We start from the raw sequence: 22,301 nt of genomic DNA on the forward strand, positions 1-22,301 counted from the left end.
GGTCTCACAACAACCTCATGAGGTTGGGTTGTTATCCCCACTTCACTGAAGAGGAAACTGAGGCTCAGAGAGGTTAAGTAACCAGCTCAAGGCCACATGGCCAATAAGTAGCATAGGTGGAGCCTGTTCAATGCTGAATTCCCCAGTTTGAACTTACATATTGCTATTTCTCAAACCAGCATGAAATGGTTTGAACTGGTGCTTGGACTAGCTCTTTTTAAAAAAACTGAGCATTTATTTATTTATTTATTTGCTGAGGAATATTGGCCCTGAGCTAACACTGTTGCCAGCTTCCTCTATTTTGTATGTGGGATGCCGCCACAGTGTGGCTGGATCCACACTGCATAGGTCCACACCCGGGATCCCAGCCTACGAACCCCAGGCCGCCGAAGCGGAATGTACAAACTTACCCACTACGCCACCGGGCCAGCCCTGAGTATTTATTTTAAAGTGTATTAGAAGAATAAATAACTAGTGTATCAAACTCATGTGTTCTGGTAAACTTTTATTCTTATAGTTTCACTGTCCGTCTTTGGTCTTAACAGTGTGTTCACTTGTTCATTTAAACCTCCACTAGTTGTGTGTTTATGTCAATGGGCATTAGAAGAAAAATATGTCATGCATTAAACTCAAGACTTTTGACTGCGATATAATTTCCTTTTAGAAAACAAGTTAAGTAAAAATGGCAATTGATTTAAATGAAAGTTTCAAGTAAAAACAGTAAAGGTCTTGAAGAAACCCCTGCAGTGATACTGGAATGAGAGGGGACTCTTGCCCATGCCCCGCTGCCCTCCTGCAGACAGTGGGAAAGGCGAAGGACAGAGGGAGCCTGACCCTTGAGGAGACTGAAGGCTGTCCTGGTCCCAGCTTGCCCCATACCCACCACCTGTCCATTGCCCTTCTCCCCGCAACGGCCAGAGTGACCTTTGAAAAATGTAAGCCACATCCCATTCCTCTCTTGTGAACGCCTTTAATGGCTTCTCAAAGCATTTACGAGAAAGCAAACTCCTCCCCACAGCCGAGAAGGCCCTATATAACCCAGCCTGCTCCAATCTATCTTCTCTCTTCCTCATTGGCTGTGTTGGCCTCATTGCTATTTCTGCCTCAGGGCCTTTGCACGTGCTATTTCCTCTGCTTAGAGCATTCTTTTTCCAGATCTTCACACAGATGTCTCTTTCTCAGCCACCTCCCCAGAGAAGCTCCACCCTCCCACACCCCTCACAACTCAAAGTAGCTCTTCTAAGTACTCACAATCACCTCACACTTGTTCGTTTATCTGAGCAGCACCTCTAACACTGTCTATATTTTCTTCTTTCTTTTTTTTAAAAAAGCGTATTTTTTGTTGTTTGATTAGAGCAAGAACTCTGTCTTGTGTCCCCAGAATAGAGTCTGGCAGGTAACAGATGTTCAGTAACTATCAGCGGGGCCCCTATGTGTGTGAGTGGTGGCTGAGGGGCTGGGGGCGGGTTGCATTAAGCTCCTGCATCCACAGCTGGGACCCGAGCTCCTCCAGAAACAGCTGAGAGGTTTGAGGCCTCCAGCCGAACAGTCCAGGCAGCTGAAACCAAAAATGCAGACGGGCTTAGTCACCCTTGGAGCCTGGTAACGCTGGCACCAGACCCGCTCCCCAACCAAACACATCACAACACCCGGGCCTCGCGTCTCCAGGGCCCCAGATGGCAGCTCTGGCACGCGGGAGCGGGCAGCCGCTGCGGCGCGGGCAAGGGGGTGGGGTGGGGGTGGGGGGCGTGGGGAATGAGCCAGGCTGAGGGTCACAGATAGGGTCACCCGGCCTGGGGACAGCCAGTGGCCAGCGGGGGTTCTGAGCACAAACTTTGAGACAAGTTGCCTTGAAGAACGAGCTCAAAGCTGTTGAAAAATAAAAATCCCGCTGATAAACCGAAGCAGACCGCTAGGTTGTGAAATCCATTTCCATGACACTTTGTGTGTCTGCGAGGGGAAATTCTCTCCTTTCTCTTTTGGTTTATAACGGCTTTATTGAAATACCATTCACATCCCATATAATTCACGCATTTAGAATGTACGATTCCACAGTTTTCAGTATATTCCCGGTTGAGCAACCATCACCACACGAGTCTGAGACCATCTCCACACTCCGAAGGGACGCCCCCCACCTGTCGGCATCCCTCCCCGCCCCTCCCCACCAGCACCATGCGCCGGGACTCTGATGCTGTTTCTGTAGATTTCTCCTTCCAGACACAACCTAAAGGCAACCGTGTGTAACCTCCCGTGGCTTCTTTCTTGTAGCATGATGTTTTCTGGGCTCATTCGTGTCATAGGATGTGTCAGGACTTCATTTCTCTTTAGGGCCACGTACTATTCCACTGTATGGATGTGCCACATTTACTCTGTTCACTCATTGGTTTATGGACGTTTGGGTTGTTTCTGTTTTGGGGTGTTGTGAACAAGGCTGCTGTGAACATTGGGCAAGTTTGCGTGGACATATATTTTCACTTCTCCTGGGTATATATCTAGGAGTGGGATCTACTTTCTTCTAAAAGGAAAAAAAAATCCCCCACATCCAAATGTAGATAGTGTGGAGTGGATTTAGAATGTCACTTGCCACTCTGATAGAACCAGTGAACTTCACGGTGGGGCCGTGGCCGTGCCCGGAGCAGACTGGAAGCTCAGCGAGGGTTTCTGAAGGAATGCCCAGATTGTTCCTTGTCCTGGACTCCCCAGAGAAAAGGCCTAGGGGTAGCAATTCGACAAAAATGGGTCTCCATCCACTCATTCAATAATTACAGTGGCACATAGTAGTTCCCCAGATGCCGTTTGAGTGTAACGAACGGTGTCGAGTTTCTTGGACAGAGATGGGGGAGCCTGAGTGTCCGTGTGAGGAGCGCAGCATGCAAGGGCAGGCAGCGCGGGGCGCCGGCACCTTGGCGCAGGGGGGAAGTGGGGCTCTCTCCGTCCCTGTCACTCCTGCTGTTTCCTCCTGGAGCTGGTGACCCTTCCCCCAGACTCCCGGTGTGAGCTCGCCCTGTCCCGGGGCAGCAGCCGCCATGGGACGAGAAGGCGCCATCTCAGGACCTTGATCTGTGGTTAGCACCCATCCTTGGGGCGCCCCGCTCCTGTCTTTGTGTCTGACATCGAGGACCTTTCTTACTCTTCTGTGGAATAAAGAGCGTCTTCCTGTGGCTTTTTTCTGGTTCTTGACGTATTTCCGCTGTCCTCCTGAGGACAGTCTAAGTTGTGCCGGGCGCCTCGGGTGCAGAGGTGAAGAGACAGGCCCTGTCCGCCGGGACCTCCACCTGGTGGGACAGACACGGTTCCCCAGGCAACCCAGAGGGACAGGAGGACTCAGAGGGGCCCCTGATCCTAGAGCTGCCCTTGGAGGCTCCTGTCTGAGCATATACAACCCTCTGTGTTTTACTAACTTGTCAGACATATTCCTACAATCGGTTCCTGCTATACTTTTGTTCTTAGAATTTTCATATGTATCTTTATTTTTAAGGAAGATACTCACTCGTTCATGCATCAACATTTATTGAGTACCTGCCATGTGCCAGGTCCTCAGAGGGGTCCAGAGACGAGTAAGACGGTACCTGGGCTTGGGTGCCTCACGGTCTAGCAAGAGAGAAAGACAAGGAAATTACAGCCAGCCCCGAGCGCGTGCTGGAATAAGGGCATCTACGGGACACCTAGGATTTCTATTCTGTCTCACGTATAATCTTCTCACTTAGAATATATAAATACACCCATATACATATTTTAGATATTATTTTAGTAACATCTCTGACATATAGTCTGTTCTCATCTGGATTATATGTAATTTTATATATTATTTTTTCTTTTAAATGTTATATTTTTAATTTTCTTCTCAAAAGATATTTTCTATCTTTCTACTGCCTCTTTGAGTTTCATCTTCTTAATGATACATTTTATCTTTTTGAAAAGGTGCTCTTTTCTCATGATTTTAACAGAGGTGCGTTTTCAATGGAGAAAGTTAAAAAATATAGAAGAAATAAATACATAGATAAAAATTGCTCATAGTCTCAGCCACTGGAGACAGGATTTGTCCGCCTGTGGCTGTCTTCCCTCCCAGTCTCACCTCTAGGGGTAAGCAAGATTAGTGTGTTCCTATTGAGACAGTAGAGTCTTACGTGGTAGTTAATTCTAATGGGACTGGTAGGAGCACAGGTGTCTCAGAAGGCGACGCACCTACACCTCCCTGCCCAGAGGAAGGCTTCCATCCTCTCCCTCTCTGGGTCACTAGCTCCCCAACGTGGCTACTAAATCCAGGAGGCTGGGGCACGACCAGCCAACCCCGTGGCAGGGAGGGTGTCTGGAAGCCTGGGACTAGGGTCCAAGACGATGCCCAAGGTCAGGGAGTCGGCTGGGCTCCAGATCCCAAGCCCTTGCTCACCCCGGGGTGGGGGTGGGTGGACAGGGCCAGGCCCCCCACAGCGAAGGTTCTAAATAAGGCCCTGGAATCTGCTGTGTCAAGTGACAGCTGAGAATCCCTGTGGCCCAGTGTCCTCTACCACCCGGCCCCAGAGTGACATGGGGGGTGCCGATGGCAAACCAAGACCCCCCGCCCAACCTTCAGCCACCCTCCAGCCTCTCGGAGAAAGGAACTTCTCAGAGAAAACAAAAGTGAGTGAACTACATGGCCTGTGACACCCAGCCCGGGAAAGGGGAGTCCCAGCTCTCTATGGCGAGGAGGTGGCCAGTGTTTGACCGAGCTGGAGGAGAAAGGAGGACCACGAGAGGTCTGGTGCAGGAAAGGTCACACAGACCCCTCCTGATGGCTCCAGGAGGCAGGTGTCACTGCCCCCTGTGCAGCGAGGCAGAAACTGAGGCTGGGAGAGTGAGTGACTCGTCCACCGTCACACAGGGTTGAGGCGACTCTTAAGACAGACACGGTTAACCCCGTGCTGTCCTCCTTTACCCTGGGTTCGCAAAGGCCTGTTGGTGGCCTCCATCTCTGCAGGCGCTGAGCATCCTGCAGGATCAATTTCCCCAGCACCCTGCCCCCCCTCCCCCTCCCTCCTCCTCCTCTCTCCACCTCCTCCCTCCTCCTCCCCCTCCCTCCTCCCTCCATCACTGCGCAGGCAGGATACTCAGCTCCTCATCTTGGCTTCCCGGCAGCCCCCAGCCGTGGCCTTCACACATAAATATTTATCTAGCGAATTAATAAACACAGAGAGGAGGCCTGCAGATAAAACCAGGCTGGAGCAGAATCTTCCACCACAGGTTCTCCTGGGGGTCGCTACGTGCCCAGCCGCACAGCGCTCTGTGTGTGTATGTGTTGGAGGGGGCAGTGTTGTTGATAAAAGAGGCAGATAGTGGACTGCAGAGGTTTGACAAACAGATTCTGGAGCCGGGCTGCCTGGATCTGAATCTCAGCTTCTCAGCTGTGTGACCTCGGGCAAGTGCCCACCCCTCTCTGTGCCGTCTCCTCCTCTGTGAAACAGTGGAGTGGTAAATAGTCCATGCGTCCTAATTAATGCAGCCTCGCTGGTACAGGAGTCAGCACAGTGCCTGGCACACAGCAAAGCTTTTAGAGTGAAAATAAATACTCGGGAAACCGAGTCAAGATTCCACGATGAAGTAACTTTATGACAAGGGAGAGGCCCCCTTCAGGAGGAGGCTCCTCAGAGGGGGTAACGTCGGAACGTTCTGGAATTCTCCCCCCTCAAACCCGCTGATGACTCCTCTGCTGTCCTCAGAGGCAGCCGGAGCGGGTTTGTTGATTGTTTCCATGGCTCACAAGGCTCCACACGGTCTGGAGCCCAAAGGAACCCCTCGATTTCGCCCCATGAGCCTGCTCTGCTCGCCTCGCCCATGCGGGCTCCCTAGTCCCCGCCCCCCCCCCCCCCCCCGCCCCCAAACCCTGGAGCTGCTTTCCACTCCCCGGTTCTCTCACGCCCCACACCCCTATTGCACGCTGCCCTCTACCACGTGTCCTTCCTCCAGCCTCCTCGCCCACCTCCACCAGGCCGGCTGCCGGCTCTGCCGCAGGAACCCCTCCCTTGAGTCACCCTGGCCCCGCAGGGGGGGGACAGACCCTCTCAAAGCAAGGCTCTGAGGATGCTGCCTCTCTGCCTCTGACTCCCCACAGCTCCCCTCCCACCCGCAAGAAAACGCCAAATCCTCGGAGCTCATGGAGCGCCAGACCACGCTGGCCTCTCCTCTCCAGCCGCCTCTCCTCCTGCCCCGCCACTCACCCACTCTGACCACACGGGCCCCCTTGCCGCTCCGCCTCGGAGCCTGCGTCCCTGCCGTTCCCTCCCCTGAAATGCCTTTCCCGGGTGCTCCCACGGCAGGTGCTTCCCCTTCTAGGTCTCTGCCCGGCATCGCCTCCTGAGAGCCTCACCGGGTCCCCCCAGCACCCCACTCTCTCTCTCACGTGTGCACACCCTCCTCATCTTGTCACCCCTTTCCTGCCTTCGTTTTTCTTCAAAGTGCTTATTTCCACCTGAAAATATGTTATATTGTAATAACTGTATTTATAGAACGTATAAATAGTTTATAAAATTTACAACATTGTCTGTTGCTCTGAAGTGTAAGTTCTAGGAGAGCATGAATATTGCCTGAAGGAAAGATGGAAGGGGAGAGCGATGCAGGGAGGGAGGGAGGAAGGAAGGAAGGAGGGAGCCGAGGGTCAGATCTGCTGGGCGGACACAGGAGGGCGCGGGGAGGTGAACCCCAGGCGCTGGGACATTCGAGGGGACGGTGGTCTGGCTGGCTCAGAGATAGGGCACTTTGTGACGTGTGAGGCCGGAGGATGACATTTGGAAGAAAATGTGTGGAGCTTTAAATACGAGAAAAGGGAGCTGCGGCACCAAGAAGCAGAATTCAGTATTGACCCTAAATCCTCTTCCTTTTCACTGGAAGGCAGGGTAGCTTCTAGAAAAGAGAGCGAGGGTCGAGTCCTGTAGCTCGTCCTCCAGCCTCGTCTGAGCTGCTCTGCCGACCCTCCGGCCCGGCAATGGGGAGGGTGTGGACCCGGCACCGGGGCCAGGGAGGAGCTGGCAGCGTCACACCCTCTGGAATGCTGCGGCTGCGAGTAACTCGCTCCAGATTCGCGCATTCCCGTCAGAACACGAAACCAGAGGAAAAACCCGTGAGGCCCAGATTGATCAGCACAGAACTTAGCAACAGCACAACAGGCTGTGGCCAGCCGCCCTGGCCCGCTAGAGGGGCTTTCCGCCAGGCCCGGGGTTGGGGGACTGGGAGCTGGCTCCACCACCCCTGACAGGCTTGCAGGGCCCAAAGGCCCCCCACCACGGGCGTCAGGGTGGAGGCGCTGGAGCTCCTGCTGGAACCACAGGGCTCCCAGAGATGGTCTGAAATCCCGGCCTTCCCCACGCGCTCCCTTCTATGGGGTCTGAGAGGAGAACGCTGACGGGCGTCCCCACGCGCAGCCGTGGTTCACTCTGCTGGTTGGGCAGCCAGGAGCTGACAAGGGCATGGGGGACTTCTGAGTTTCAGAAACATCCAGATGGTCCGGCATTTCTTGGTGAGTCATGCCCTCCCGTCTTCTCCACCACATCTGGACAGCGAGGAGCTTGGCCAGCTCCTGACCCAGTTCCTCAGTCGCACTTCCCTCCTTCCAGGCCAGCTTCAGGCTCACTGGGCCAGCGTGGGTCTATCTCAAGCACATGGAAAAGTCCAGAAAATCATACTGCCGACAAGCACCCCTTTCTCCTATTCAACACCTAATGATTTGCTTTATTGGCGTCCCATCTTTCACTTTTTCTTTGAAAAAACCCACGAACTCTCAGATGTATAAGACCTGCGTGAGCACAGGCCTGGGAGGTGGTGGTGGCGGTGGTGGGATGTCCCCAGGCCTGTCCTAGAGAGAAGCAGACCAGCAGAGCTGGGGAGAGGGGTGGAGAGCACAGGCGTATCAAAGCCCGTGGCGGAGGGGGAGGGGGTGTGCCTGGCACGGGTTAGCTGCTCAGGGAGCGGGGTCCCAGCATTGCTGCAGCCTCCCCACTTGCAGCCTGTGAGGCTGGCCCGGGGGAAGATGCCCAGACCGGGGCTCAAGGTCACTGGGCCAGGAACAGGCCCAGGACGAGGAGCCTTGTTGGGAGCAGAGAGAGGACAGCCACTGATCCCCCACTGCTGTCCCTTCCTGGGGGTGCAGGGAGGAGGGCCATCTGCTGGGGTGCTGAGTGCTAGGACCTGCTGGAGAACAGTGATGTTGCAAGTCACCCTGATTCCCTGCTGCGCCTTTTGGGGAAGTGGAGGCAGGGCACGGGCTTCTCCAGGGGTGGGGGGTCTCTGGGTTCACCCTGATGACCCCTTTCTCCCCCTCTGCAGCAGCTGCCACCTGGCCTGGTTGAACCTGCTCGTGGCCTGGCCGCAGTGGCAGGGAGTTAGGGCTGACCCTTTCAGCTGGGGGCCTGGAGGAGCCGGTGAAGGGCCAGAGCCTGGGATCGCAGCAGCCCCACATCTGCGCGCCTGACTCACGGACTCTGACATAGTGACGGTTTGTGCAGCTTGCTAAGGAGAGAGCACCCAGGCCTGTCCTCCAAGGGCCCCGTCTGAGGCCCCGTCTCAGAGGTGCGGCAGTAACAGGGTCCCTCTGGAGCCCCAGCCCCCAGGGGGGAGTCCCTGCCCCACCTACCAGTCTGTGGCCCGTGCACAGTTTCTCCTCCCTGAGTGTCACCGCTTCCTCGCCTGTGAGCTGGGAGGACTAAGTGACCAGCGTGGCTCGTTCCTGGCACCACATACACTGCAGCCCTCATTCTGGTAAGTACTTGGCGCTCCTGCCACCCTCCACCCCACTGTATTGCAGCAATTCCCAAAGTGGGGTCCCCGTAACCATAGCAGCGTCACCTGGGAATCTGCTAGAAACGAAAATTCCTGGGCATCAGGAACTCCAGCGTGGGGCCCAGGGGTCTGTGTTTAACAAGCCTGCTGGGGGATTCGGGTGTCCACTCATATTTGGGTACTACACTTGTAGGGCATCAACCTGACCATGTCACTTTGCTGTTCTAGAACCTTCCATGTCTCCCCACGGTCTTCTGGATAAAGTCCAAGGGCTCTAACCAGCGTTGGAAGCCCTCCCCCGGTGGACCTGACTGGTGTAGGTGCTCAGCCTGTTTTTCCAGTCAGATGACACCCTGCTGGAGGGTGTCGGTGACCGGGGCCTCAGTCCTGGGTGCTGGGGCCCCAGCGCAGGAGGCAGGAGAAAATGATGGTGTGTGATGGCTGCGTGTGTAGCTCCCAGTTGGAGTCTAGGCTCAGAGTCTGGCCTCTTCCTGTGTGAGCCAGGCAAGCTGCTTCACTGCTTGGAGCCTCAGTGTCCTCATCTGTCAAATGGGCACGATAATTAAGCGCCTGCTTAGGTCGCTGTGAGGATTAAACACCATCGCCAGTGCAACGTGCTCAGCTGGTGCCTGGCGGGTGCCTCATAGCATTGAGGGTCCACAGCCCTTGTCCAGACCCTCAGGCGGGAGCTTTCACAATTCTGAGTTTTTCAGATTCTAAAAAGGGAAATACACCATATATTACACAGCACATCCAATGGGGGGTCTTCTATTAGAAAAACATACTGATGTTTCTGTATCAAAATGTATGAATATGCAAAGTATTGCAAATGATATAGACTATTAACAAGTAGCTTCTCATCAGCTAAGGTCATGCTAAGGCTCTTGGACTTTTCCAGAAGGTGATGGGGAGCCGTCCAAGGGTTTAGAGCAGAAAAGTGACACGGTCAGGCTGATGCCCTAAAGAGCAGTGCCCAAACATGGGCGGGTGCCAGGATCACCAGAGGGCGTGGTCAACATAGACCACTGGCCACACACACGGTCACTCGGGCCTCATGGCGGCTGGTGAGGAAGGCGTGGTCACTCTCCCGTTTTACAGATCTTTCTGCAGAACACTGAGGCCCAGGAAGGTGAAATCACTGGCCCCGGTCCTTGCAGCTAAGTGGTGGGCTTGGGACTTGCCAAATGACTTTTGGGGCCAAATTTATGAAAAACCTTTTGGTTTTCAGAGATGAACTGCCCTCCTGCTGGGCTCCATGAGAGGCCTGTGACAGAGGGAAAGAACACAGGCTTCGGGATTCAAACCGGTACCAACACTTCTTGGTTGTTTCACCTCAGTCAAGTAACCTTGCCTCTCTCAGCCTCAGTTTCCCCATCTGCAAATTGGGATTAGCAGTTGTCCTTGGGCAGGGTTGAGGGAGGGCATGCTGAGATGAAGGGTGCTGGGCACCAGGGGAACCAGGAGGAGCAGCATGGCTACCAGCTCTGCTCTCCTCTGGGGCACCGGCTGAGCCAGGGAATTACCCAGGCCCCGCCCCCGCCCCCGCCCACACCCCAGCATGCCTGGGCCTGGGCTCCAGACCAGGAGGAGCGCTTCCAGCCTGTTCTGCCCAAATAGTGCAGAGCTGGCTCTGTTGGTGGCTCTCTGTGGTGATGGCACCTGAATAGGATGGGGTGAGAAAGCTGCCTCCACACCAGGCACCCGCAGGTGCTCTGCCCGCCCCTGGGACGCTGCAGGAGACAGGCCGGCTCACCCAGGCTGGCAGGGCCACTGCCATCTGAAGGAGGCCACAGGGCAGCTGGGCCTCGGCACACGAGCCCTCCAGGGAACCCAGCAAACGGGTGCTTACTGAGCCCAGGTCTGGGCTGCTCTTTCCATTCCAACCGTGGAAGTGGCCGCATTTCCAGTCCGGGCACTGACTGTCTCTCTCTCGAAAACTCTTCTTTCAAAGTTCAACATCTGGTGACCACCGCAGCGGACTGGGGAGCTCGAAGTTTCCAAAACCAGAGGCCTGAGTTCAAACTCCAGCTCGGCGACGGCCAGCTGTGTGATCTTGGGCAGGTCCTTGGCTCTCCGTGCCTTAGTTTCCTCAGCTGTAAAGGAGCTGCCACCTCTGTCCTTCTAGGGGTCAGATGGAAACCTCGGAGATGCCCTTGGCTCAGCTTTCTCTCACCCCCACATCTGAGCTACCAGGAAGTCCAGGCGGCTCGACCTCCAGATGTTTCCAGAACCCAATCACATCTTTCTCCCGCCAGCTCTACCCCGCTGCTCAGAGCCACCACGGCCTCACCTCCCTGCTTGCACCCTGGCTCCATGATGCTCCTTCTCAGTGCCCTGCAGTGCCTCCCCGTCACTGACGTCACATGTGTGCCCCGCGCCTCCCCCACCCCCGCCGCCTCCCACCGCTCTCCCCTGCTTGCTCTGGCCGGCCACCCTGGGCTCCCCCTGTCCTGCACATCCTTCCCTGATGCATCGCCCTGGCTGTTCTCTCTGCCTGGAATGCTCTTCCCCAGATGCCGGCCTAGCTGGCTCTCTCGCCTTTGCTGGGTCTTTGTTTAAATGTCATCCATCTGACTCCAACATTTAAAGGGCGGCCCCTGTCGCCCCAGACCCCCCCGACGCCCGCTTGCCTTGTTTTCCACACGCTCTAATCGCTGTTTAACACACCCTGTATGTACTTCAGGTGGCTATGTCCTCCCGTCACGGAGTGTGAGCTGCAGAGGGCAGGGGATTTTGTGGTTTTTTCTCTGCTGTGCCCCCACACCAGAACAGCATGTGGTGCACGGTAAATACTTACCTAGCATTCAGGGCCCACTGCAGGTTTGTCGCGAGGGTAAATGAGTTCCTGCAGAACACTTGGCACGCGCAGAGCTCCTGGGAGGCGCTCCGGAGTTCTGCTGCGCTGCTGGGCTTCCAGACCCCTGCTAAGCCGGGGTGTCCGGAGCGGGCCGGCTCTGCCCCTGCCGGACGACGTCCTCTTGTGCACACTCCTGAGGCTGTGAAGGGCCTGGGTGCCCTCGAAATGCTGAGCAGTGACGGGGTGGAGGAGGGGCCGCAGATGAGGCCCGAGAGGCCGGGCTCCATGTACTGAAGTGCTGGAACACAGGGCTAGGGGTCGGGGCTTTCTCTGAGGGCATGGGGAGCCCCAGGGAGGCCTTGGTTGGGGGCGGGCAGGGGAAGGGGTTGATGACTCTGAGAACCAGGACCTGTGCCCTTCGAGGTCTTAAAGGGGAAGCTCGCTGTGGCAGCAAGGGACTGAGGACGCTCTCTTCCTAAGGGAAGGGTCTTCACTTCAGCCCCCTGCCCATGGCCGGGAGAGCAAGAGGGACCCCAGGCCCCCCACCCCGTGCCTAGCCCAGGGTTGGGGAGGAGGTGAGTTCCCGTCTCCGGCAGTTTTCCAGCAGCAGTCCTGGGTCACTAGGGAGGAGAGAGAGCGGCTGGACCGTGGGGTTCTCTGACCCACAGGAGGGGTGCAGATGGTCTCCCAGTGATGGGCAGGAGGTGGGCTCAGTGCACTGGGGGCTTCCGGGGAGGGTCTCTTCACCCATTCCTCCAGCACGTGCTCAGCGAGCACCTCCTCGTGGCCAGGAGGGTGCCGGGCACTGGATGCACAGCGGGACAAAGATGAGCAAGGCCCTGGCCCACCTGGGCTTGACCGTCTGGGGCAGGAGGCAGCAAGCCAACCGACGAGCCGACAGTAGTGAATTAGAGTTGTGGGCCCTGCTGCGAAGGGAGTGGGCCTTTCACGGGAGAGACTGATGCCGACTGGGGATCTGGGGAAGGCTTCTCAGCGTTCTCAGCGAGGACCGCATCGAGCCAATATCTGAGGTCAGCAGGAGGTCTTCACACAAAGAGGAAGGGGAAGAGCCTTCCAGGCAGAGGGAACAGCAGGGGCGAGGCTCAGAGGCCACTCCCCACCTAAGGCTGCCCAAGATGATGCTGGGTTTTCCAGAACTGGTCAGAACCCGCATTTGGGGAATCCACTTTTAAAAGCAAAACTATTAGAAGGGAGGCCCAATGTCATGCTTACTAGGGTCTCCTCTGCCCTTTAAAAAACAGAATGTTTATCCCCCGCCCCTACCGGCGTAGGAGAAAAGAGGTTCGCCAAGAAAGGAAGAGAGGTGGAGTCAGCACTTCCTCCTTTGGAGGTGGGAACAAGCTCACCGAAGAACAGAGGGAAAATTAATTAATTAAAGGATTTCATGCATTCAATATTTATTGATCCCTTACCGTGTGCCCGGCATCGTCCTAGTGCAGGGCACACAGCTCTGGACAGGACCAAGTCCCCCTTCACAAAGCTTACAGTCTAGCAAGAGAGACAGACAGTTAACAAGTCAGCAAATAAAAATATCACTTCAGGAGTAAAATGATAAGTGCTATGAAGAAAATAAGGCGAGGGTAGAATGGTTTAGGGGCGGGGTTGGTGGTCAGGTAGGGCCTCTGTGAGAGGATGATATTTGAGCTGTATAAAATGAGAGAGGAAGCCTCAGAGGACGAGAGGTATTCCACACGGAGGGAATAGCAAGTGCAAAGGCCCTGGGGCAGGGGTGGGGAGGCAGTTTAATTGGTTTGAGGAGCAGCAAGGAGGCCAGCATGGCTGCAGTGACATGAGGGAGCAGACTGGTGGTAGGGGAGAGGGCGGGGAAGCACTGGCAGGCAGGTCAGGCAGGGCAGTCAAGTTCCTCAGGGTGTGGGTAACCCTGTGTTCAGGGCCTAGGGACCGCCACAGATGTTCCAGCAGGGCTGGGTTCAACCAACTGTCTGCTCTCAGGCACAGACCAGATGAGATAGCGGCTCTGTGCAGAGATGTGGTCCCACAGACCCCACTGTCCCTTCCTCCTACTTTTTTTCTAAGTCTCTCCTTCTAGAATGTTCCATTAGTCCAGTTTGGGGTGGCAATGGTGACTGCGGTGGGGAGGCTGCAGCTAGAGGCCTAACGTCCTCTCCTCCCGGGCACAGCTCTTCTGTTCCCAGTCAATATACTGGCCGGATTGACTTCCTTTCCCCACTGTTCGCTCTGGATCCTGCTCTCTGCCTGGCCCCATCGAAAGTCCCCACACCCCGTGCTGGGCCCTCTGGGAGCTCCAGGCCACATGCTGGTCCCTGCCAGTCTTCTTCTGAGCCACCTTGCTGTCCCCAACCCTGCTTTCCTACCCTTTGCCTTTGGGTCTGGGCTTCCATTTGCTACCTCATCTTGGTTGGCTCTTGGCTCTGACCTCGTCAGCTGGTGACATATCCCATCTGATGGCCAATTAATTGATCTGCAGTTGTAGACGATGATGTGTTTGCCCCGTGTTGACACACATCCCTGTGGCCAGGCCCTCTGTGGGGCGATGGAGATGAAAAAGACGTCTGCCCCCAAGGAGCTCCCAGGCGGCAGGGGCGACAGAGCTATAGAAACTCGGCCGGAGGAGTAACGCCTCCACGCCCACAGCCATCTTCCTTTGCTGTATGGTCTATCATTTTTCAAGTTTATATCTGGAAAAATTTCAAATCCACAGAAGAGTTGCAAGAATGGCTCAATAACCACCCATCTGTCTTCACCTAGAGCAGGGGCCCCTCAGCTTCTTGCTCGAAGGGGCGGTTCCGGAGGCAACAGCTAGAGACATTTTTGGTTATTACAACTAGGGCCTGCTACTGGCATCTAGTGGGTAAGGCCAGAGATGCTGCTAAACATCCTGCAATGCACAGCATGTGGTGACTGTCCCTCACAATAGGGAATTTTCTGGTTCTCATGACAATGACAAAAAAATTGTGGTGCTGGATGTTAACTAAACTTACCTCACAATGCGTACATATATCAAATCATTATGCTGTACTAAACCAATACAATGTCATAGTGATACGAATATCAGACAAATAGACTTTAAGCAAATATATTAATAGGGATTATGAAGGAAAATACATAGAACCAAAGGGAAAATCCTTTAAGAAGCCATAACAATCATAAACGTGTATGCACCTACAAGCATAACCTCTAATATATAAAAGGAGAAATTTACAAATCCACAGTTAATTTAGGATAATTTTAATATATCTCTCTCACGCAGACAAAAGAGAAAAGATACAGATAATTTCAGCAACGAAATATACGAACTTGGTTATATATACACACCAGCAGACACTGAGGGGGTCCCCTCTAGGACCACGTGGTACCAAATCTCATAGTATCGGGTGGTTATCCCCAATAGCCCTGGAGATTACATCATTACAACAAAGTGATGAACTTGGAATTGCTGTATCCAACTCTAGAAAACAAAAGGGAGAGAGAATTTTCTGGTCCAAAATGTCAGTGATAACCAGGTTGAGAAGTCCTGCTCTAAACTGACGGGTGGGAAATGTTTTGACTCAGGTGCTTCAATCTCTCTCTCTCTCTCTCTATTTCTTCTTCTTCTTCTTCTTCTTTTTTTTGAGGAAGATTAGCCCGGAGCTAACACCTGCCACCAATCCTCCTCTCTCTCTCTTTTTTTTTTTTTTTGCTGAGGAAGACTGGCCCTGAGCTAACATCTGTGCCCGTCTTCCTCTATTTTATGTGGGACACCTGCCACAGCATGGCTTGCCAAGCGGTGGGTAGGTCCGCACCCAGGATCTGAACCAGCAAACCCTGGGCTGCTGAAGCAGAATGTGTGAACTTAACCGCTGCGCCACAGGGCTGGCCCCATATTTCTTCTTATTATTATTTTTATTTTGTTTAGCCCTTTGGGAGTACATTGTAGACATCGTGACTCTTTGCCCCTAAATACCTCAGTACCCTCTGTATAATCACAGAACACATTTGATACAGTACAATTATCTTGTGTATGATTTATGTTCAGATGTTGCCCATTGTCCCGACAGTACCGTGGCAGTGTTTTTTTCCCCCATCTGAAATGCAGCCCAGGATTAAGTCTGCATTCAGTTGTCCTGTCTCTTTTCTCTCCTCTAATCTGGAACAGTTACTTCCCCAGCCCTCTGTGTCTTTCGCGACCTTGACATTTCTGCAGAACACAAGCCCATTGTTTTGTCGAGCGTCCTTGTCCTTGGATGTGGTTTGTCGGGTTGCTTCCTCATGATCAGCTCCAGGTCCTGCGTTTTTGGCAGGAAAGTCTGGCAGGGCCGCCAAGGTCTCAGTGCTCACGGCGGGAGGCACGTGACATCCGATGGTCCCAAATGTTCTCTTTGCTGAACTGGTATCTGCCGGATTTCTCCACTGTGAAGTACGCTTTCCCTTCGGGGATTAATAAGTAACACGGAAACGGGTGCTTTGAGGCCGAGGACATTCCTGCCCACCCACAACGGACTTCTCCCCGCTGACGCTTCTCACCTAAATCAGGTTTTACTCTCATGGAGCCAAATGATTTTCTAACTCCATCATTCCTTGAGGCTTCTGACTTGACGATTCCTCCGCACCCACTGGTGACAATGAATGCGTTTTTCCTACGACAGTAGTCAGGTGATGATTTTATAGATCCATCACTCCCTCTCTGTCTGTTAGTTGGGACTCTTCTCTCCCTCCGTCATCTTTCCTTCCTCCCTTTTTCCTCCATTTTATATCTATCTGGGTAACTCTATGCATTCTTTCTTAGTCAATATGTTATAACCTGTTGCCTTCATTGCTCAGTGCTCAGTTGTCCCCTCTAGGTCAATACTCAAATTGTTCCACCGTTGGCAATGGTGGTCTCTATCCTTTTCATTTGTCCCCATCATTCTTCAGGCAATTCCTTGTTTTCTGCCAAAACTTGATGTTCCGGGCTCCTCTTGTGTTTTTCCTGTTTCAGCCTTGGAATCATCCATTTCCCCAACTTGCCCTGGTTCCTTTCCTTGGGGAGTGATCTTTAGAAACCAAGATCTGGGTGCTAGGTGGGCTCATTGTCACTGGGGTGTCGTTGACCCCACGCCCTTTCAGCAGACAGAGGTAGAAATCAACCTTCATTCGTGTTTAAATATATTTACATCATGAGCTCATACCTTCCTCTCAAATTCCCGTCCAGCACCACAGGCTTCTTTCTCATCTTCCCCTTCCATATTTGTCGCCCCCTTGCTGAAAACCCTGACTCCCATCAACATTAATATATGTGCTCATTTGCCCGGTGCTACGACAACCACAAAATAGTTTCAACTGTGGCGAACACCAGTAAACCTATCGAGTAACGTTTAGGCTTTCCTTCCCGTTCCGCCGCCTTTAGAGCAAAGGTACCCTTGTCTTTCGGCTGTGTTGAGAGGTTGCTTGGAGTCACTGTCTTTCTGCTCTCTGTGGTATCATGCTATCACAGTATATGAGACCAATTTGCTCTACAGTTAGGTTAACTTGCTTTTATTTGCATTTAATATTAGGTTTTTGCCTGTTCTTGTTCATTTAGTTTAACACCTTGCTTAGCTGCTCTCTGGCTCTGCCTCCTGCGACACTGGACGATGTCCTGAGCTAAAACGCTGGGCGCCGGTCGTGCTGTGGGGGCGCCTCTGCTCCAGGGTTTCCCGAATGTGGCTGCGTTCTCCTGCTCTAGCAGAGACGGTTCCACACAGACCTGGCATTAAATCACCATCAATCACGCTGTGAGAAATGCATTCCTTTTCTGCTTCTCCTTCCACCCTCTGCTGACTTCAAGGAGAATGTCTCAGGTGGTGCTACTGTGGCTTGAACGCCTCTTCAGCACTTGCTGATCTTCCTTTGGAACAAGGAGGCAGAGGCCTCAAGCAGGAGCCTGCAGAAGGCAACGCTATTTAGAGGGAAGACACAACGTTGTTTTATTTATCTGTTTGTTTCTTAGAGCCCGGCTGCTTGGTTTCGAATGGTAACCCTGCTTACTTTTCAGCTGTGACCTTTGGCAAGTTACTTAAGAGCTGTGTGCCTCAGTCTCCCCGTCTGCCTACTAGAGCTATAACGGCACCCCTCGTAGCATCGTTGTGGGGATGAATGAGTTAATGTTGGTAAAGTGCCCCCCAGAGTGCCTGGCACGGGGTAAGCTCTATTATATTCATTTTATGGCAACTTTCTGTTGATAGGAAGCGAGTCTAGTTTTCCATTTGGGGTAGTGATGTAACATTTCCTTTTAGTTCAATGAGCCAATTAAAAACAAAGGTTAAGTTATAAAATACGTGGCCTGCAGATTTAGCAAAAATCTCCAAAGCACTGTGGCGTCAGGTGGACCCGTCCCTGCAGGTTTCCTTTCCGGCCAACTTCTCAATAAAATAATGTCCGTGAAGGGACACTGCGCAAACTGTAAAGCGCTCTCCCTCCTCCCGCCCTCCCTTCATCCTCCCTGCCATCCCCCTCCTCCCTCCTCCCATCCTCCCTCCTCTCTCCTCCCTCCCTCCTCTCTTCCTCCCTCCTTCCTTCCACAAATAATAACAAAGACTCCAGCCAGGTGCTGAGTCGGGCCGTGCGGTCACGAAGCCCGTCCTCCTGGAATTCACAGCCTAGTTGAGGAGGCAGACTGGTAGCCGGATAATTATTGCTCTGTGGTGACTGCCCTGATGGTGGAGTTCAGCAGAGCATGTAACTGGAGCATGGAGGGGTGGACTGCCTCAGCAGCCCAGGTGACGGGGGCGGGTCAGACACGGTTGCTGAAGCCAGACCTACACCTTGAAGACTGTGCAGGATCCATCGGGGTGAAGGAGAGCGGGAAGGCGCCCCCCACAGAGGGCTTCATCCGTGTAAAGCTGTGCGGCCTCAGAGAGCACGCGTGGTGTGTTAATTCAGGAGAATCCACAGCACGTCAGGGTGGTGGCGTGCGGGGCACAAGGCTTGGGCTTGAACAGGAGGCTGGAGAGGGCCACGGGGTCACGGTAGGAAGGAACCAGAAGGCCAAATGGAGATCTGAGGCTTGACCCTGTACCACTGGGAGCCGCTGAAGGTTTCCAAAGGACAGCACGATGTGGTCACATTGCACTGGGGAAGGTCATTCGGGCGCTGGGCCAGCTCGGAGGGGCAGGCCTGGAGTCTGCACTGGGGGACTCTCTCAAGCCTGGCACCACAGTCCCTGTGCCCCAAGCCTCCACCCCTTCCTGAGCCACCTAGGAGCCTGGCTCCCCAGAGAGGCCCCACCCGGCACGGTAGGCAAAGACTGGGTCACCCTGCCCCAGCCCCCATCGCAGCCTTGCCATTCTCTGGCTGGGTGGTCTTGGACTAGTTACTTTCCCTCTGGAAGCCTCGGTTTTTTCCTCTGCCCCATGGGCAGAATCCCACCTGCTTCAAGGACCACGGTGAAGCTCAGTCATGGCACCACAAGCGACAGTCCTTCGTGCCTTGTCCAGGGCCGTGTCTGTGCATGGGCTGGGTGTTTGTACCCAGTTTCTCAAACTCCCATAGCGCCTGGCTGAGTCAGAGCCTCAGCATATTCGCTGCCCCGCGCCCAGCTCGGGGAACTCCACCTGCTCCTGCCCTTTCCAGGAGATGCTCTAGGGTTCACTCACCATTGCTCTGTGCACACAAGAGGTTGCCACCGTCTCCTGATGGCCTATCCCCAGCACTGACACCTGCCCCCACTCTGGATAGCCCCACACTGGAGGACCCTTTACCTGGGTCACTATATGCTCTGACCTCCTTCTTGTGAGTCGGGGGACAACACAGGCTCAAGCCAAATAGTCTTTCATTCATCCATCCATTTATTCATCCATCCATCCATCCTTTTGTCCACCTATCCGTCCACCTGTCCATCCAGCTGTCCATCCATCCATCCATCCGTCCATCCACCTATCCATCTGTCTGTCTATCCATCCATCTATCTGTCTGTCTATCCATCCATCTAGCTCTCTATCCATCCATCCATCCATCCATCCATCTGTCCACATCCATTCAACCTCTGTCCGTCATCCACTCATCTTCATGGAGCCCCTTTGCTGTGCCAGGTGCAGTATAAGCTCTGGGGAGAGAGGGATGAGTGAGATGGACTCGCGCTTGCTCTCACACACAGTGTGTTTGTTCAGGAAAACGTAAGCACACCAAAGTGGCGGAGTGTGGAGTCCAGGGTTTGGGGGATTGAGGCACAAGGCTGGAGAGGTTCGCAGGGTTTAGGGTGCAGTCTGATGGAGGAGATGAACACACACAAGTAAACAAGATCATGTTAGCCTGTCACAGGATGAGGAAGGAAGGAAACAGGGCCATCCGGGGAGAGATGACAGGGTGTGTTGGAGTGGTGGCGTCAGGGAGAGTGGGGCTCTGCGGGTTAAGTGGACTGGACCTGCTGATGGGTGAGCTCAAGGGATCCTGAGGGGCTGCAGCCAGAGAACTTGTAGCCCTGAGGGGGGATGGCCCTCCAGATGGCTCTGAGGCTTCCGGGGCCCAGGGAACCATCTGCCCCTGTGGGGAAGACCTGGGTTCAAGTCTTGGGTCTGCCACTCCCTGACTGGTGTGACATTGGACAAATCACCTCCCCTCTTGGACCTGCAGTTTCACTATCTCTAGAATGGGAATCTTAATGGTAATGTCCCCTTGAGTGACGATGATAATGTACTTTCTCAGATTTCGGTGATGGCTTTCACCTGAGCTTGCTTTATTTACTTTTTAAATTTTTGTTTTATTACGGTAAGACACTTAGGATGAGATTGACTCTCAAGAGCTGTTTAAATGCACAGCACAGTATTGTTAACTAGAGGCACAATGTTGTACAACGATCTCTGGACCTTATTCGTCTTGCACGACTGAAACTTTATACCCATTCATTACCCCTCCCCTCCCTCATGCCCCCGGCCCCTGGCAACTGCCAGCGTACTCTCTGATTCCATGAGTTTGACTCCTCTGGTGACCCCACATAAGCCAAACTCGGCAGTACTTGTCTTTCCGTGACTGGCTTATTTCACTTAGAACGATGTCCTCAAATTTCGTCCATGCTGTTACATATCGCAAGATTTCCATGCTTTTTAAGGCTGGATAATATCCCATTGTATGTATATACTGCATTTTCTTTACCTCTTCTTCTGTCCATGGACATGCAGGTTGTTCCCACATCTTGGCTGTCGTGAATAGTGCTACAGCAAACATCAAACTAAAAAGCTTCCACCCAGCAAAGGAGACAATCAACAGAGTGAAAAGGCAACTACAGAGTGGGAGAAGATATTTACCAACCATGTGTCTGATAAGGGGTATATAGCCAAAGTACATAAGGAACTCCTACAACTCCACAGCAAAAAATTGAATAACTCAATTGAAAAATGGACTAAGGACTTGAATTTTTCCAAAGAAGACACACAAGTGGCCAACAGGTACATGAAAAGATGCTCAACGTCACTGATCATCAGGGAAATGCAAATCAAAACCTTATACCTGTGAGGATGGTTGTTACCAAAAAAACAAAGACAAGTGTTGGTGAGGATGTAGAGAAATTGAAACCCTCACACACTGTTGATGGGGATGCAAAATGATGCGGTCGCTATGGAAGATAGTATGGAGGCTCCTCAAGAAGTTAAAAGTTGACTACCATATGATCCAGCCACCCCACTTCTGGGTACTTATCTGCAAGAGCTGAAACCAGGCTTTCTTTTGCAGTGGGCAGTACTCTCCTTCCCCAGGTGTCCACTGTCCAGAGGTCCCTGCCTTTCTCCTGCACTACCTGCCTCGGGCCTGGGGCCTTTGCTGGGGTGCTCAGGAGCTTCTGAGGGTGGGATTAACAGGCACTGAAGCTCGGTCACCTCCACAACTTCTAAGTCGGGTTTCTCACCAACGATGTGAAGATTTCATGGAACAAGGGGCCTCTGCCGCCACCTGCTGGGCACCTGGGGAAAGGGCTCTTACGCCCCAAGGAGCCCTTCCTGCTGTCTGGGCATTTATAAATGCATGCCAGCAATAGCAATAACAATAGCTGTGATTTATTAAATGATTGTCAGACATTGTACCAAGTGCTTTCAAGACACGATGTCTTAATCTCCAACAGCCTTGAAATGTGGCTGCCTTATCCTCATGTATTTATATAGAGAGATGAGGAAGCATGCTCAGCAAGAGAAAGAATGGTCAACATCACACAGCCAGCGACTGGCCAGTGGATTCGAACCCAGGTCTGTCTGGCCCCAAACTGGGGCTGAGCAGCGTCCTGGAGAAAGGCAGAGAGGGAGCGAGAGGGTGGGCAGGAGAGGCTGGAGGGCCGTAGAAGGTTCTGGAAACTACTCCTGGTGCCCTTCCCGGGAAGGTCCACTCACAGCTACTGCCTCTCTGGATGCCCAGGGCCTTGCTCTGAGTCCTCCTCAGCACATCCTTCTGCCCACCTTGGGCGTGCACTCCCTCACCCAGCATCACAGCTGGGGAAACTGAGGCTCCAGAGGTGGAGAATCTAGACCATGGATTCCAGGGAGTGTGGGGCAGAGGGGAGACTGAGCCCAGGCCCTGAGCCCAGTGCTGGGGGGACCCAAGTGAACAACCTGAAACAGGGAAGGCGACCTGAGCCCAAGTTTCTGTCCACGTCAACTCCTCACGATCCGGGGCCCACAGGGCAGGTGGGCATAGGGGCTGGGAGACCCTCTGTGGGATAGATTCCCGGTGCGCACTCTGAATGATGGCCTTGCCACCGTCAAGGGCCCTGCCTGTCCGTCAGGAGGCCTCTCCAAGGGAGGGCCTGCCACGATGTCGGAGCAGCACTCTTTTC

The 22,301-nt window shown here is 53.5% G+C and overlaps 2 long non-coding RNA genes across 2 annotated transcripts; one reads left to right on the plus strand and one right to left on the minus strand.

The window, feature by feature from the left end:
• Nucleotides 1-52: 52 nt before the first annotated feature.
• On the minus strand, nucleotides 53-15,944 carry LOC139046135 (uncharacterized). Its single transcript, XR_011505725.1, has 3 exons — nucleotides 11,546-15,944; nucleotides 3,491-3,591; nucleotides 53-1,558 (listed from the first exon to the last, which is right to left on the minus strand). It is a non-coding gene; the product is annotated as an uncharacterized lncRNA (long non-coding RNA).
• Nucleotides 6,625-21,557, plus strand: LOC106837354 (uncharacterized). Its single transcript, XR_001399599.3, has 3 exons — nucleotides 6,625-7,489; nucleotides 8,296-8,727; nucleotides 20,662-21,557. It is a non-coding gene; the product is annotated as an uncharacterized lncRNA (long non-coding RNA).
• Nucleotides 21,558-22,301: the final 744 nt, after the last annotated feature.

Source organism: Equus asinus, chromosome 9 (assembly GCF_041296235.1).
Source record: "Equus asinus isolate D_3611 breed Donkey chromosome 9, EquAss-T2T_v2, whole genome shotgun sequence".
In the NCBI taxonomy this organism is placed as follows: Eukaryota; Metazoa; Chordata; class Mammalia; order Perissodactyla; family Equidae; genus Equus; species Equus asinus.